Source organism: Phalaenopsis equestris, unplaced genomic scaffold (assembly GCF_001263595.1).
Source record: "Phalaenopsis equestris unplaced genomic scaffold, ASM126359v1 Scaffold001339, whole genome shotgun sequence".
In the NCBI taxonomy this organism is placed as follows: Eukaryota; Viridiplantae; Streptophyta; class Magnoliopsida; order Asparagales; family Orchidaceae; genus Phalaenopsis; species Phalaenopsis equestris.
In genome coordinates, this window is record NW_018165778.1 from 313,066 (window position 1) to 329,282 (window position 16,217).

General features: G+C 34.1%; 1 long non-coding RNA gene across 1 annotated transcript; it reads right to left on the minus strand.

Moving 5' to 3' along the window:
* Window positions 1-4,480: 4,480 nt before the first annotated feature.
* Window positions 4,481-15,995, minus strand: LOC110034054. Its single transcript, XR_002295008.1, has 4 exons — window positions 15,595-15,995; window positions 8,609-8,958; window positions 6,054-6,456; window positions 4,481-5,358 (listed from the first exon to the last, which is right to left on the minus strand). It is a non-coding gene; the product is annotated as an uncharacterized LOC110034054 (long non-coding RNA).
* Between the last annotated feature and the right edge of the window lie 222 nt (window positions 15,996-16,217).

Consider the following 16,217-nt stretch of genomic DNA (forward strand, 5'->3'; position numbering starts at 1 on the left):
TTTTGCTATCGGTAAGTCCTGCAATGTTCCATAATCGTACCACGAGGCTATTGAAGGTGGCAGTGATCACACTTTTATTAAAAAACTTGGAAAAAAAAATGGGAAGTCTGCACTTATTCTCACAAATGTTGAAACCGGTACTCTCGCGTCCTCTTGGCGTTTCTCTCTAGTGGGGAAATTCCTTTATGGTCACCCAAAACTGGAGATCATTAGGAAGGAGTTTGATACTATGAAACTATTGGGCAGTTAGAACATTGGCCTACTTGACAGTAGACATATACTTATTCAACTATCTCATGATGTCGATTACACTCGTATTTTCTCTTGAAAAACTATCAAGATTGACAATCGTTTTATGAAAATTCTGAAGTGAACTGTCTGTTTTGATCCAAAAGCAGGGTCCCCTATCATTTTTGTTTGGATAAAGTTTTTGGGGTTAAAATTACATCTATTCAACATAGAAATCCTCTACTCTTTAGCAACTGCTTACGATAAGTCTCTCAAGGTGGATAGTCTTACGCTTGTTGTCACTAGACTCTCTGTGACTTGTGTGATTGTTGAGAGAGATATCACTCAACCAGCTTCGGATGAGATATGGATTGGCATTAGGCACAATGGGTATTGACAAAAGATTAAAATGGAACCACATCCTCCTTATTGCTCTCATTGTAGTATGTTTGACCACAGCTCTATTGTTTGTTATCGTTTGCATCCTCATCTAAGGTCGAATATCGCTAAAAAACAACCACCTACTACCCCTGTTGAGAAGATGAAACACGATCCTCTTCCCAACACTGCAGTTCCTGAAGAAGAACAACATATTACAGCTACAGATCCAGTTGTGCTAATACCACCCATTGTTATTGAAGAAGACTCACTCACATGCCAAGACACGCGAGAGTGCTCCTTTGATCCAATAACAGATCAGCCGGTACAACATGTAGTTGCTTCTAATGTCCAACAATATGTACATCTCTAACACACTGTAGACCAAGATCAGGTGAGTCGATCTTCGAAAGAGGAATGACAGGTTTATTTCAGGAGGAAGAAGAAGAATGGAGGCCGACTCCAGCTCGAGAACATATTGGATGATACATTGGTTACTACTGGCAATGGCAATCATCTTACCAACTTATTAGCTTGCTCCTTTCCTAGAACCAGAGACAGAGGAAAAACCAAATTAGGTTGCTCTCTAGCCACCTGATACTATGTATTTCTGCATTTTTAGGCATTTCTTTATGTCTCTAATGTACTTTTCAGTATTTTCTAGTTGTGAAACCCCATGTGGTTTTTTGTGAGCAGGGTGTCATGTTTGGGCCTTCCATCTCATTGTATCTGTATCTTTCTTTCTAGTTAATATATTAACCTTTTTGGGCTTTCATATATATATATATATATATATTCTAATTTTTTGTGCAATCAGATGATGGGAAGTCATCTCTTTGTACTGATTTGAGAGTTGGAATGTTATTTTGATAACTTCTTACTTTTGAAATGTATATTTTGAGTTATAGTTTCGTATTCTCTTGCAACTGTCATTGCTAGTTCCTGTGCCCCAAATGGAAAAAATGGGGATTGCGTTGGGCATTTGATAGCCAGCGTAATTTTTTTTTTCCAAAAATAATGAGAATTCGTTAAATCATTGTGTAAATACTAGGATGTCTCCTAGAAGCGATGGATTGTATGGTCTGAATATAACGAAAAAGTATGTAAGGATCACTGCACTGATGCGGGTAAAAATGTTAGTCCATTAAACTAATACTAAGATAAAATCTTAAATTTTATGTACACCAATAAGTAAATTAAGGGAATTAGTAGATATTATGATTCATAGAAAGATAAATATCTTATGCATTCTTAAAATAAAATGGATTGGAGAAAAGGCTAAGGAGAATGATGACTTATATTTTAATCCTTGATATTTAGATAGGAGTCGAACTAGAAATGATGTAAATGTAATTATATATAAGAGATTGAAAGATAATGTTGTAATAATTAATAGAATAGAAGATAAAATTACAGGCTGAAAAATTATTATTGAAACTAAGATTCCTAATATTGTAAGTGTTCATGCTACTTAAAGAAAAATTTTGGAATACTCTAAAAGAATTAATACAAAGGATACCTCTTTAAGAAAGAATTTTTATTGGATATTTAAATAGACAGGTTGTTAGAGTGATAGAAAATTTCAGAAATATTCATGGTGGATAAGGTTTTAAAGTGCAAATAAAGTAGGTAAAATTATATTAGATTTTACTTTAGCTTATGATTTTATTTTTGCTAATAATTTATTTAAGAAAAGAGATTGACATATTATAACTTATAAAAATGAATAAAATAAAATAAAAATTGATTATTTTTTTATAAGAAAAACATATTGTCGAGATTGTAAAGACTATAAGGTCATTCCATGTAAAAATTAAGTACTCAACATCGATAATTAGTTTTAAATTTAAGATGAAGGGTTGGGATGAATAATACAATAAAATATTATCATAGAATTAGAAGGAGACACTTGTCACAAATAAAACTATTTTTACGAGTAAACTTTAATATCTTAAGATTTGGGCTATTCATAAAAAAATTATTGTCATTTGGGATAAAGTAATGAGCATTTTTAAGCAAGATGCAAAAATTGTACTTAAGAAATTAAAAGGAAAAACTCTATAAATAAAAGTAATTGGTGGTGGAATGATAATGTACAAGAAAAGATAAAGTAAATTTTGTTATAGAAATTAGTTTAAATATAAAAGCTCAATGAATTGAAAAAAATATAAGATGACCCATAAGGAGTCTAAGAGAGCAACTTGTGAAGCTAAAAAGTCTATTTTTAGTGATCTTTATATTATATATTAGATATGAAAGAGAAAGAAAGATGCATGTATAAACGAGCAAAACAAAGAGATAAAAAAAGGAAGGATTTAGTCCAAGTAAAGTGTGCTACGAATGAAAAATGAAGAGATTTTAAAGAAAATGAATGATGGAAAATCAATAGGACTTGATGATATTTCAATAGAAGTGTGAAAATATTTAGAGGATTTAGGAATTTCTTGACTTACTAAAATTTTTAATATTATTTTAAAAACTGCAAATATGTCTGAGAAGTGGAGAAAGAGCATTTATGTCCCAATTTTTAAGATTAAAAGGGATGCACAAGAGTGTGCAAATTATAGAAGAATTAAGTTAATGTGTCATACATTATAATTATGAGAGATTTGAGCATAGGTTAAGACATGATACAAAGATTTAACCAAATTAGTTTGGATTTATGTCGGGAAAGTTTACTATGAAATCTACATATTTATTAAGAGGTTTGATGTAGAAGTACAAAGAGAAGAAGGATCGATCTACATATCTTTTTTATTGATTTAGAAAAAACTTATGATAAAATGCCAAGAGAAGTATTTTAGAGAGTTCTAGAAAAAAAGGTGTTCATATAACTTACATTCAAGTCATTAAAGATATTTATATTATAGATATTATTTGTGTTCGAACATAAGGAAGGTTGACCATGTATTTTCCTATTTCATTTGGATTACATCAGTGATCGACTTTAAGCCTATATCTTCTTGCTTTAGTTATGGATGTTCTTACTAGACATTTACAAAAAGATGTATCTTGGTGTATGTTTTTTGTCGATAGCATCCTTATTGTGGATAAGACTAGAGAAAGAGTTGAGGAAAAAAATTGAATTATGGAGGTCAACTTTAAAGTCTAAAGGCTTTCATTTGAGTATATTTAAAATTGAAATAGATGGAATGTATTTTTGTTAATAGTAAATTTAGTGACGAGGTTGTAATAATGAGTGATAAAGTCATTAAAAAAAATGAACATTTTAGATATATTGGGTATATTGGGTATATTATTCAAAGTGATGGCGATATTGAAAGGGATGTTATCGGTAGAATTCAAGTTGGATGGTTGAAATGGAGGAATGCATCAATCCTATTGTGTGACAGCAATTGCCGCTTAGACTTGAAGGACATTTTTATAAGATGGTGGTGGGACCTATAATGCTTTATGGTGCAGAATGTCGGTCTATAAAAGGAAAGCAAAAAACTAAGTGTTGTTGAAATGAGAATGATTAGGTGGATGAATGCCTTTACACTTTAAGAATCAAAATGCAAAATGAATATATCCGCTAAAGGGTTGTCACAGCTTCAATGGCAAACAAGATTAGAGAGAGTCGTCTTAGATAATTTGATCGTATTAAATGTTGACCATCTGATATTTTCTTAGGAGAGTGGTTGTTTTAGATATGACTTATGTTAAGAAATGTAGAGGTGGACCTAAAAATACCTTGACATATATAAAAAAATGATCTTAATATATTAGAATTCAATGAAAATACGACACTCAATTAGACACAATGAAGAAAAAAGATTCATGTAGTTGACCACACTTAGTAGGATAAAAGCTTGTTGTTGTTGTTGTTGTTGCTGCTAGCATGTTTTTTTTTTATCCTTTCTTCTCATATTTATCCTTTTTTAAGGTAAAATATTCCATTGAAATTCAAAAGTCACAACTAAAGAAGGGGGTCTAACATATCTCCCTTGAGCAAAAGATGCAAGGCTGTAGGAGGAAACTTAACTAAGAAAACTATTTGAGATTAAGCACCTTCTTTGGCTAGCCAATCTGTTGGCCTTTCACCCTCCCTAGGAATATAAGTCCACTGTGTATTCATAAAATCAGAGAGCTGCCCAATTTGCTTGAGCTGGAGATTAAATATGCCAATGTGAAGAGGTCAAAGAAGAGCTGCGTTTCCAGAGAATCATAGAGTCCAGCTCAACAAGAAGTTTGCTCCAATCCAAAGAGAAGACAATCCTAAGAGCAGCCAGGACAGCCTCAGCCTCAGCCTGCAAAGGAGAGACAACGACAATGGGAGCTGAGAGCATGAGAAAAGCTATGCCATTATGATCTCCGAAGACCATCCCAATCCCAACAACCGTATCAGAAAAACTATCATCAATATTGATTTTGATCCAATTGAGCTCATGTTTCTTCCAAAAAACCAGCTGTGTTAGCTGCCTTAAAGTCTGAACAGGTCTAATGATGGTCTTGGACCAAAAATTTAGAACAGCCAGAAATATGTCCTTGATCCCACCATAAATGATCACCTTTTGAAGATGAGTAGGTGTATGACAAAAAGTTGAACTAGAATTCTCCCATTGGTTAGCCTGCTTCATGTTGTTTCTAGCCATTCAGATGAACCAACAGATTATAGCAGAAAGTATTTTAAAAAGAAGATTGGTAAGCTGAGATTAATCCACAAAATAGTCCCTGATGGAAAAGCAGCCGCTCCGGGGCATATTAGACCACAGTAACTTAGCAGTACAACTCCAAATCTCCAAGGCATACCTGCAAGACAAAAAAATGTGAGGAAGGGACTTTTCTTCACATCTGTACAGAATGGGAGAAGAACTCTTCTACACATCTTCATAATTGGATATTATTCTTTCTAATGTGTTGCGCAATTAAATGTGGGGAAGTATCATGTTGTACTGATTTGAGGGTTGGATGACCATTTTCGTAATTTCTTTCTTTTGCTATATTTATTTTGAGTAATAATTTATTATTTGCTTGAACGTTAGTTGGATGCTATTCTTTCTAATTTGTTGTGCAATTAGAAGTTGGGAAGTTATCTACATGTACTGATTTGAAGATTGGATTGTTATTATGGTAACTTCTTTCTCTTGCTATATTTATACCTTGAAGTTTGATGATAGGCTTACTTGTGTGATTGATTAACTGTAAAATCGGTAAAACTTAATTTTTTTTCTTATTAGCTTGTGACCTTCTTATTCAAATGTTTACATATACTAACTTCCATCTAAATAGAATTAAGTATCGAAATTAGAAGTTGTCAAACTATTAATTTGATTTTGTGTACATGATTTTGTGATCCTTGTCCTAAATCTGCATCAGAAAGCATTAAAACCTAATTTATGGCGTTCCAAAATAATACACAAAACTTCATTTAGTTATGAAGTAGAATGCTAAATCTAGGACTAAAACCCCAAGCCAAAAAGGAAGCAGTCGTTATCAAAACTTACTAATCGTCATGAAGATCAACCTCAAGGCTAGGCTGGAGCAAATTTCGCTGTTTTACCGGGTTTCTAGACTTTCTCGGTTTCTTCCCAAGGGTGACCCCATTAGTATTTTGCTTCCGGTTGAAGATAGGGATCTGCTCTTGCTCTTGCGTCTTCCCTTAGATCATGAAAGGAATTCGCCCGGAAAGAGTAGCTTCCGTTGTCTTGAGTAATGTGCTGCTGTTTTGAGTTTGGGTAAGCGAAGAGCGGGTGGTTCATGGGTGTGGAGCACCCATGTCTAAGAAGTAGGAAGTCTGAACTGCACCTATCCGCAGCGATCAAACAAAAAGCCCCTCTTTCCCCGGGCACTGGGCAAGGATTCGATTCGTTAAGCAGGAAAGACTTTGCACTTTCATGTTTTGCCAAACTAGAAAATAATCGGCACTTAAAAATGAATACAAACTGTGTAGCCTTTAGAGTACGGAAAAGTGATGCTAAATAAACTCCTCAATTATCATTTGCAAAGTAATCCAACAGCCAGAATATTCCAACCACTTAAAATTTGCCAATTAAGAAACAAGTATCTGATAAAACATAATTATAAATTTAAAAAAAATGAATAATAAAAAAGTTAAATGTTTGATCACTGCATCACTATGCCCATGACCGCTATTATGGAAAATAAACTTTAATATGTGGCCTCAATATGATGCCTCATCACTCTGAGGGAGTCAGATAGAGGGGGAGGAAATGAGCAGTCAATAACATGAAAGGGTGTGTGTGTGTGTGTGTGTCTGTAAGTTTATTATTTAAATGTTAAATTTATGTGCATTTGAAATCAGGATTGAAACTATTGAGTCTCGAATTCAGGGGAAGATAGACGTCAATGTTGCAAAGGAGAACAAGATACTTGAGATAAATGTTAGGGTTCAATGTTATTTTAATGGAATTTAATGTAAAGAATTTATGTGGATTTTAGTTTGCAAATCAAAACTGTAAAGCAGGAAAGAAGAATTTATAACAGTAAATGTGGGGTTAAAGAGGATTCTAAAGGAATTGTTGTCTTGCAATAAGAGGAATTGAGATATGCATCTAATTTATGTTAATTGAACACTTAAAAGAATGTTAATATGAAATTATGTTAATTTATGTTTGGAAGACTAGCAAGGACTTTGGGCTCATTTATGTGTGTAAGGGAGAAGTGCTAACGAGAAGGATATATTCGGGTAAAATTAAGAGTTATTCTACTTTTAAATATATTACTATCAAAATATGATAATCAGATAAACTATTCATCCCTAATAATTAAATACTAAATTATGTCATATAAAGATATGAAATTGCAGTGATAAATTAATAATACTACATAAATTAAGTGATGGATTTAAATAAACTCCTGTTATTATCAAATTTCATAAAATGTTTTAGTTAAATAAACTCCTAATATTATTACAGATCATTTAATTAATTTACCAACAATAATAATTTATAATTGATGATTGGTATTCTATTGTAAAAGATATTACAGAACTTTAAAATAAGTAAAAATTATCAGAAAGCAAAGTGAGTACCCATACTCTTATGTTATAGTAATATTTTGTTGTTTTGACAATATACTTATTGATATTGCTATATTTATACCACTGCATGCCCATACTTTATGGTTCTAATGAATTTTTTTCATATTGTTGGAGAGACATGTATACTCAATATTGTTTAAATAGATATTGATCCGTGTATAAGTATATTGTTGTTATACAAATGAGAATGAAAAGATATTTACTAGATATTATTTGTTATAGTATGTTTGCATATGTATGCTTGGGTATTATGGAGTTACCCATTTATGATATTAGCAGGGAATTGCTAAGGTACACGTGCACATAAATGAAAAATAATATCGATATTAAAGTATCATAACTAGTACAATTTTTAGACGGTACTCATATGACAGTTGTATATACATAAAATGATATAGATATTTGTTATTAATATAATAACACAATGAATAACATGAAATATCGTAAGTGATCATATTCATAAATATTTAAATGTTTCATACTGATTTATTAAAAATTTAACTAACACGCGTATTATTTTTTCCTTCATATTAATGTAGTTTAAAAGTATGAGGATTCACTGACGTTGGTTAGTTCACTATTGTTTTAAACTAACTTTTCATGTGTAATTAATTGACTAAAAGATGAACAATAGAACATAACATATTTATAGAAGACGCGGATAACCTGTAATGAGATAAATTAAATTGTGGTGATATAATTTAATTTTATTAATGACTCATTCATTTGTTAAATATTAATTATAGAAAATGAATATAGGAAAATTAATTTATGTCGTCCGACAATCTGTACCCGTTTTAATTAACTTTAAGCCCCGGGTCGAGTTGTGACACTCAATCTCTTTCGAAAAATCTCCTCTAATGGATCTGGGAGGAGGAAGGAGGATCATAAATACAACTCTAACATCTATGGAAATAGTTCAATAAGTATCCTGGAGAAGATAAGTGCTGAAAAATTAAGCTCCATGAAATGACTAAAAGAAAGACAAACAGCTCTAACCATGTTCTACATGAAAAGGAGACCATCTCTCTGGTTTATCACCACTGACGTAAAATCAGTTTGTGGAAGATTATTGTCTCTGATAATAGCATTTAAAGGATCAAATTTCTTGTACAAATACAGCTTCTCAGCTTTGATGCTTTTGGTCCCATACTCCATCACATTTGATCCAACATTAAAAATTCTAAAATTCAATGTCCTTGCCTTCACCTGTCATAGGAAGAAAGTGAATCATAATCTATTACATTAGAAAACTCAAGAGGGAATTCAAATTGTGATGCATTTTGTGATGACAGCTTCCTGTTTAGTACTGCTTCTCCATTGTTTCCAGCTTTAAATTATGACTTTCACTGCAGTTGAGCAAACATGATTAACATACCCAATTTTTGAAACATTTCAATAAAGAAAATAAAAGAAATAGATAGAACAATATCTTTCTTAGATAATTTCAAAGTAGAAAAGGAAGATAAAAAGTTAGACTATTCTAAGGAAAGTCTAGTCCGTGTTGGTGTGCAAACTAATTATAGAGTATAAATCAAAAAGGTATAAAAGTTGGGCCTGCTAAAAAATATTCTAACATGTTTTCAACTAATAAGCATAACAGGGCAAATCATTTGCTGTGTCAAAAAATACATAGTTATTAACTATTTGATGATTTCATTTAAATGCTCACATGACTTGATAAAATCTAACTGATGTAAGAACTCTCCAAATCAGCCATCACTGTCTCAAGCAAAAAAAAATATTTTTTGTGAGGTCAATTTTCTCTCCTCTCATTCCTCCTTAGAGCCTAAGATCTAGTCTTAGAACATCCTCAAAGGCTACCCCAGAGGACTAGTGAATTGTTGAGACCTAAAAATTAGAACTTAAACCAAATCTTCACTTCATTTTATTTGAAATTTACTTGGTCTTAATCCTTGACTCATGATTTGGTGTTGAATTGATTATGGCTAGGGTATAAAAATTAAAAGTTTAGTACCCCATATGACTTTGAACATCCTTCTATGTGACCCACTGAACCTAGGGACTTGACTCATGACTTAGACACCTTTTTGACTTTTAGATTAACACATGGGCTAGGATTATTAGGGCTACCCATTGGTTTAGTCAACTTTGGGGATATCTTGGGAGGGCCACCTAATCCTTTCATAGCATAATCCTTTCCTTTGCGGTGTGCATAATTGGATTAGTCTACGCATTGAACCATGGTTAAGCTAACCTTAAAAGGACAAATTAAAGTGATTAAAGATCAAAGTTAAAACTAATCATATCCAACAAAGAATAAATAATCAAATCAAACTCAAAATTCAATATCAAACTTAAATCTAATTCAAATCAAACCCAATAATCAAAGCACCTTAATTTGCAACTTACTCGAACTTAAAACACCATAAATTAAATAAATAATTCAAACTACATAAATTTATACTTAAGCTCAATAATCAAATCACATATCAATTTTAATCCAAAATTTCATATAAATTGATACATAAATCTAATCTAAAATTTACGTAAATCCACACCTAAATTCAACTCAAAATCACACTTAAACTAACATTCATCCCAATCCAAACTCACACATTTTAAATCAAACATAAATCAACTTTAAACCCATTCACATTTAACATTAAAATTCAATACAAATTCAACTCTAATTCAATCTCAAATCAATTTCAAATCTACCATAAAACTCAAACCCCAAATCAAACTCAAGCCTAAACCACTCAAATCTTCACAACATAACCTAAATCCTAGCCTATACTCTAACACCATATGGTCTAAATCCAACCCCACACTAAATCTACACCAAATCAAGCAAACCCCACATCCAAATCCTAGCCCAAATCAAACCAGGCCAAATACAAGCAAACCCAAACCTTACACTAAAGTTGCATCAAATCAGCCCAAACACAACTCAAATCCACACCTAAACCCAAGTCCAAACACAGGGTAACCCGACCTAAGCACGACCCAGCCCACTTGTAACTGAAATGACAGCTCCACTCCTTCTCCCATAACTGATTTCTCATGTGGCAGCCTCTCAATGGTTGTGCCACCACTGCCAGGCCTCCCTTAACTTCCCCAGCACTGCCACTAAAAACTATACTTCTTTTTGCGCCAACAGAGAGCAATTCTTTAACTCTCTCTCACTTTCTCTCCCTTTTCTTTCTCTTTCTCACGCTATTTCCCTCTTTCCACTCTTCCTCTATCCCTCTCTCTCACACCCAACTCTATCTTTCCGTACTTCCCTCTCTCACTTTATCTATCCCTCATGCTCTCTATCTCACCCATCTATCTCTCCTACCTTCTCCCTCTCTCCGTCTCTCTTTCTCTCACACCTTATTGTTATCACTCTCTCCCTCTCTCTCCTATTCTCACTCTCCATCTGACTTATTTTCATCATAACAGGTACACGATATTCACACACACACGGAGAGAATTTCCATTAGAGCACCCAACTTCCACATTTGCCTTCCCCAATCCAATGCAACTTCCTCCAATCTTTCAATTCATCCCAATAGCTTCCCATGACCTAACACCACCACTCCGAACCCGCACAGAACACATTTGAATTCTCCTTCCTAGAGCCCATTTCCCTCGCTTGAGAGCTCGATCACCATCCCCCCCAACCCCCGCCCAACCACCTTAACATTAGAGGTATTCTTCAAATATTATTTCTAAGGCTCTAAGTAGTGATCTTTTATGAAGGAAATTTCAAGGCCATATTATAGCAGCCATTAGATGTGTTGGGAATGTGTGGGTGATGCTTTTAGGTAGTGTTAAATTTGTGACTAGAGCAACATAATTTTATTGATAGAAGGAGTATTTAACCCAATTACAATATTTAAACCAAATTTTATTACTTGTCGTTATAAATCTAATACTCTCCATCAAGTTGAAGTATATATGTCAGTCATGTTTAACTCGGATTTGAAGTCATAGAATAAAAGACGAGAAAGATCCTTAATGAAGATATACACTAGTTGACCACTGGAGGACACAAAAAAAACACAAATTTTTCCGGACTCAATCTTTTCCTTAATGAATGTAAGTCAATTTCCACATGTTTATTATGTTTGGTACGATCATATTGGACTGGATGGTGAGCAATGTGGATGGCGACCTTATTATCATAGAATAGTTGTAGCAAAACTGAGTTTGGCATACGAATTTCACGAAGCAAGATGCGTAACCAAAGGTCTTCACAGATGCCTAAGGGACATAGACTGGAATTCAGCTTCAGCATTGCTCCGGGCAACCACAGACTGTTTTTTATTTTTCCACGTGACAAGATTTTCCCATACAAATGAGCAATACATCGAGGTGGAACATCGATCATGAACCGACTCGAACCAATAAACATTTGTATAAACAACAATAGACCAAGAGGTGTGACGAGAGAAAAGTAAACCTGAGTCTAGTGTACCTTTTAAATAGTAGAGAATTAGGCGAACAACTTAGAGATGGTGTTCATAGGGGTCATGCATTAATTGACTCACTATACCAACTGCATGGCATATGTCGGGGCGGGTATGGTTGAGGTAGATGAGTTTCCCCACAATGCGTTAGTTGTGAGCCTTATTAACAGTCCCAACATTAGGAATGTTCGATAATTTTTCATTGGAATCCATATGGACAACCACTGGTTAGCATAGGAGAAGGTTATTCTATGTCAATAGATCAATCACATATTTGCGCTGAGATAGCAAATGCCCCGAGATGATCGAGTCAATTCCATGTCTAAGAAATACCGGAGAGATCCCAAATCCTTAATTTCAAAGGACTTTGCAATAATGTCTTTCAATGACTCCAATGCTAAGAGATTGTTATATGTAATAACAATATCGTCAGCATAGACAATAATGATAGCTACCTGCCCATTGGAGAAATGTCAAAAGAAGAAAATGTGATACGATTAAGCTTGAGTAAAACCATAGCCCACCACCAACTTTTTGAATTTGCCAAATCAGGCCCTTGAGGGCTACATTAGCCCATAGAAAGACTTTCGCAGCCTGCACACTTGCCCTTTGGAGGCAGTAAAATCAAAGCCATAAGGGAGTCACATGTATACCTATTTTGTAAGATCTTTATTCAAGAACATATTTTTGACATCTAGCTGAAATAAATGTCAATCCAGATTCATCGCAAGTGACAACAGGGCCCGATTTGTATCAAGTTAGCCACTAGAGCAAATGTCTCATCATAATCAACTCTGTTGGCTTGTGAGTACCCTTCGACAACAAATCATACCATGTTGCGTTCAAAGGATCTATTGGAGTTGAATTTAGTGTTGAAAATCGATCGACACCCCACAACTTTCTTACGTTGAGGAAGATCAACGAAGTCCCAAGTATAGTTCCGATGAAGGGCATTCATCTCCTTAATTATTGTTGTTTTTCAGGTTGGATCAGCAAGAGCAAACCTCAATAATAGTTGGGATCCGTTGGTCTGTCAGGGCAGTAGCAAAGGCTCTGTAGGTTGGCGATAATCTATGAAAAAATACATTTTTCTATAGAGTAGAGGGAGGAGCATACCATACTTGGTGAACTCACCTCCTCATGCAGAGGAGGGGTCGTGCTACGGATGTCGCCTGGAGTTGAGTCAAGGTCCTTTAAGGAGATAGAGGGTTCCATAATAAGAGCATTGGAACGGGTGCGCCGAGTGTAGATACAGATAATGAGAAGAGGCAATGATGCACTAAGCCACTTGGCGTGAATAGGTTGATGAACAGGAAAACACTTTAGAAAGGAAATTTGATGGCCCAAGTTGTGATCTTGATAAAAAAGTGATTGTTAGGGCTCCGTGAAGGGAGTTCTACATGAGGGAGTCATAAGAAATTACTGAAGGCAAGATTTGAAGAGAATTTGCGTTTTTCCTCAAGGTCTTCTTCCTCCTTTGGTGGAAACCTTGAGGGGTGAGCTTTCATCTTTTTTTTGAGTTGTGAGAAACTTGTATGAAAGGAGAATTGTTGCAACTGTGGAGAAAACAAGTTACTGTAAGTTTTACATGTTTTTGTTGCTTACATTGAATTCCTACATAGTTCGTCGTGCTATGATTTTCTCAACAATGCTTGAATAAATTCATTCTCCGTGACTCGGTGATGTAGGGGCAGTGGAGTTAATTGTAATTTTTTCCGTAACATTTTTCCGTTATCACTTTCTTGTGCTTCCATGACCTATGTTGTTGTTTAACCTATGGGCTTAATTTATAGTCTGACCAACTATGATGTTAAAATGTTTAGTGAAATTACGACATCTAACACTTGCGTAGTGGAAACGGAGAGTTAACCATAGAATTTCAAGAGGATAAACATTCCAGTTATTCTGCAATCATCCTAGGAGATCGGAACAGTTATGCAGGATGCCATAGAAATTGAGGAAACAACAGTTTTATGGATTCTAGGCTTTTTTTTACCTAGACATAGGCATTAAGAATAATATATCCCTGATTGATAATAATAATGTAAGAAAAAAATTAGGAAAGTCAGGACTACCACAATCCCGGAATCACAGAGGCACGAACCTCAAATATCTTGAAGAAACTCTCAAAAAAAATTTCAGTTGTTTTTATTTTTTTTGTTATCTGCCAATTACTTTGTTTTGCTAGAATCATGGGATTCAAACCCTCTTTATGAACATGTCGAGCTAGGTTAACTAAAATAGTAAACTGGAGATTTTTTTGTGTAAACAAATTGCTAACACTTTCCTCGTGATATCGATAGCGGACTCTTAGAGCACATACTACTTGGTAGGTGCACTTGCGTTGTATGACCACCTCGCGGTAAGTTTTGGCACGTCACTTGTTGGCATAAAAGTTGACCCAATAATTTATTTTATGGTGGGGCCTACATCCATTCAAATACCCAAATTTTTAGGATGAGACTTGCATACAATAAAATGTCCGAATTTGATAATGAGGCTTGCATATTAATTTATGAGTTACACAAAACATTTATTCTCCATTTCACAAGCTCAATGGATTTTATTCTAAGTTGTGAATTAAAGTGGAGCTTATCTCCATCAAAATGCTTGAATATAATTGAGACAAAGAATACTACTCTACTTATGAGGTGGTTGAATAACTATTGATGGGATTCAAGACTTTGTTCTAAACCAATTGAATTTGGTTAAGATGAGGCCTACATCCATTAGAAGACACAAATCTAATTGGGATGGTGCTTATATCCCTTCACAAAATGCCCAAATTTAATTAGAATATGATGTATTGTCCTTTTTATGAGTTAACCAAATTTATTTAAGTTGACATTTGCTACTCATGAGTTGCTTATATGTTTAATTTTATTTTAATGGGTAATAGCTTTGTGTTAGCCGAAGAAATTAAAGCAGGCCTGAACTCCATTGAAATCCTAATTTGAAATTCATGATTTGCTTTCCTTAGTCAATCTAAGCATTAATATGAGTATTCAAATCTGATAATTTTTTAATATAGCCTCTACTGCAATGGAGAGTACCTTAAGGAAGTTTAGAAGTTTTTTTTTAGTGAATCGCTATTCAAAGGTAAATTTCTTAATCCCTCAAGCATGCATAGTAGCTAGTACTACGAACCAAGTTAGAGCTAACTCTTAGACAATTAATCTAAGATTCACTTATTTGCAACTCCACTCTTTAGGTGATTTCAATTTTGATAAGGTTCAAGTTTAGGTTGGTTCAGGCTGGTTCTAAATCGGTAAGTTGTTGAACTCAATTGAGGTGCATGCTCATAATGACTTTATTAACTTGGACAAAGATGCGTGCAAACAAAGTATTTTGCAAACATTACAAGTCATGTGGTAATGCCTAATTGTACCTATTTACCAAATCAAAATTCAATAATCCATTCCTTCTTGGACTCAGGAACAATAAATTAAGCTGCCACTTACCATTTATCAGTAATGCAAACCTAAAATTCACAAGTTTAAAGCACTTAGCTGAAAGCAACAATTTTACAAGAAAACTTAAACAACTCATTCAAATTCTCAAACTTACAGCTTAGACTAACACAATTGATTCGGAATTATAAAAAAATCCCCGGCAAAAACTTCCTTGCCCTCGGGTGGTTGATGATGACACCGGGCCTTGGATTGATTGGATTGTTCGCCAAATCATTGTACATAAACACCACAACATTCCCCTCTTTAAACACCCCCTTTTCATCAGCATATGATACGCGCGACACAAATCCGGTTGAAAACCCAATCTCAGCAACAGGTTATTCACTCCCTAGTCACCAATCAACTAAGCCCCCAACACCTCACCTGATGACAAAATTACCATAGCCCGAAGAACCAGCCACGACACCTCTTCCCCGCCTCCTCTCACCGTCGAAGAAGAATCTCTACGCCGGCATTCGAATCACCGCGGCAACGGAGAGAATTATCTTAAAGAATATAGCGGGCAAGATAACTATATATTATTCCAAATTGATTTATTGTAATTTTTTTATTTAAATATTTCAATGAACAAATTCGTTATTTCTTTTTTTATATATATAAATGAATACAAAATAGGCTGCTTTTAACTTTTCATCTTATAATTGATGTAGAATTGTTAGATATTACTTTCAATTTCATCAATTTGCTTGTTTAATTTGTTTAAGATTTTAAGAAGTC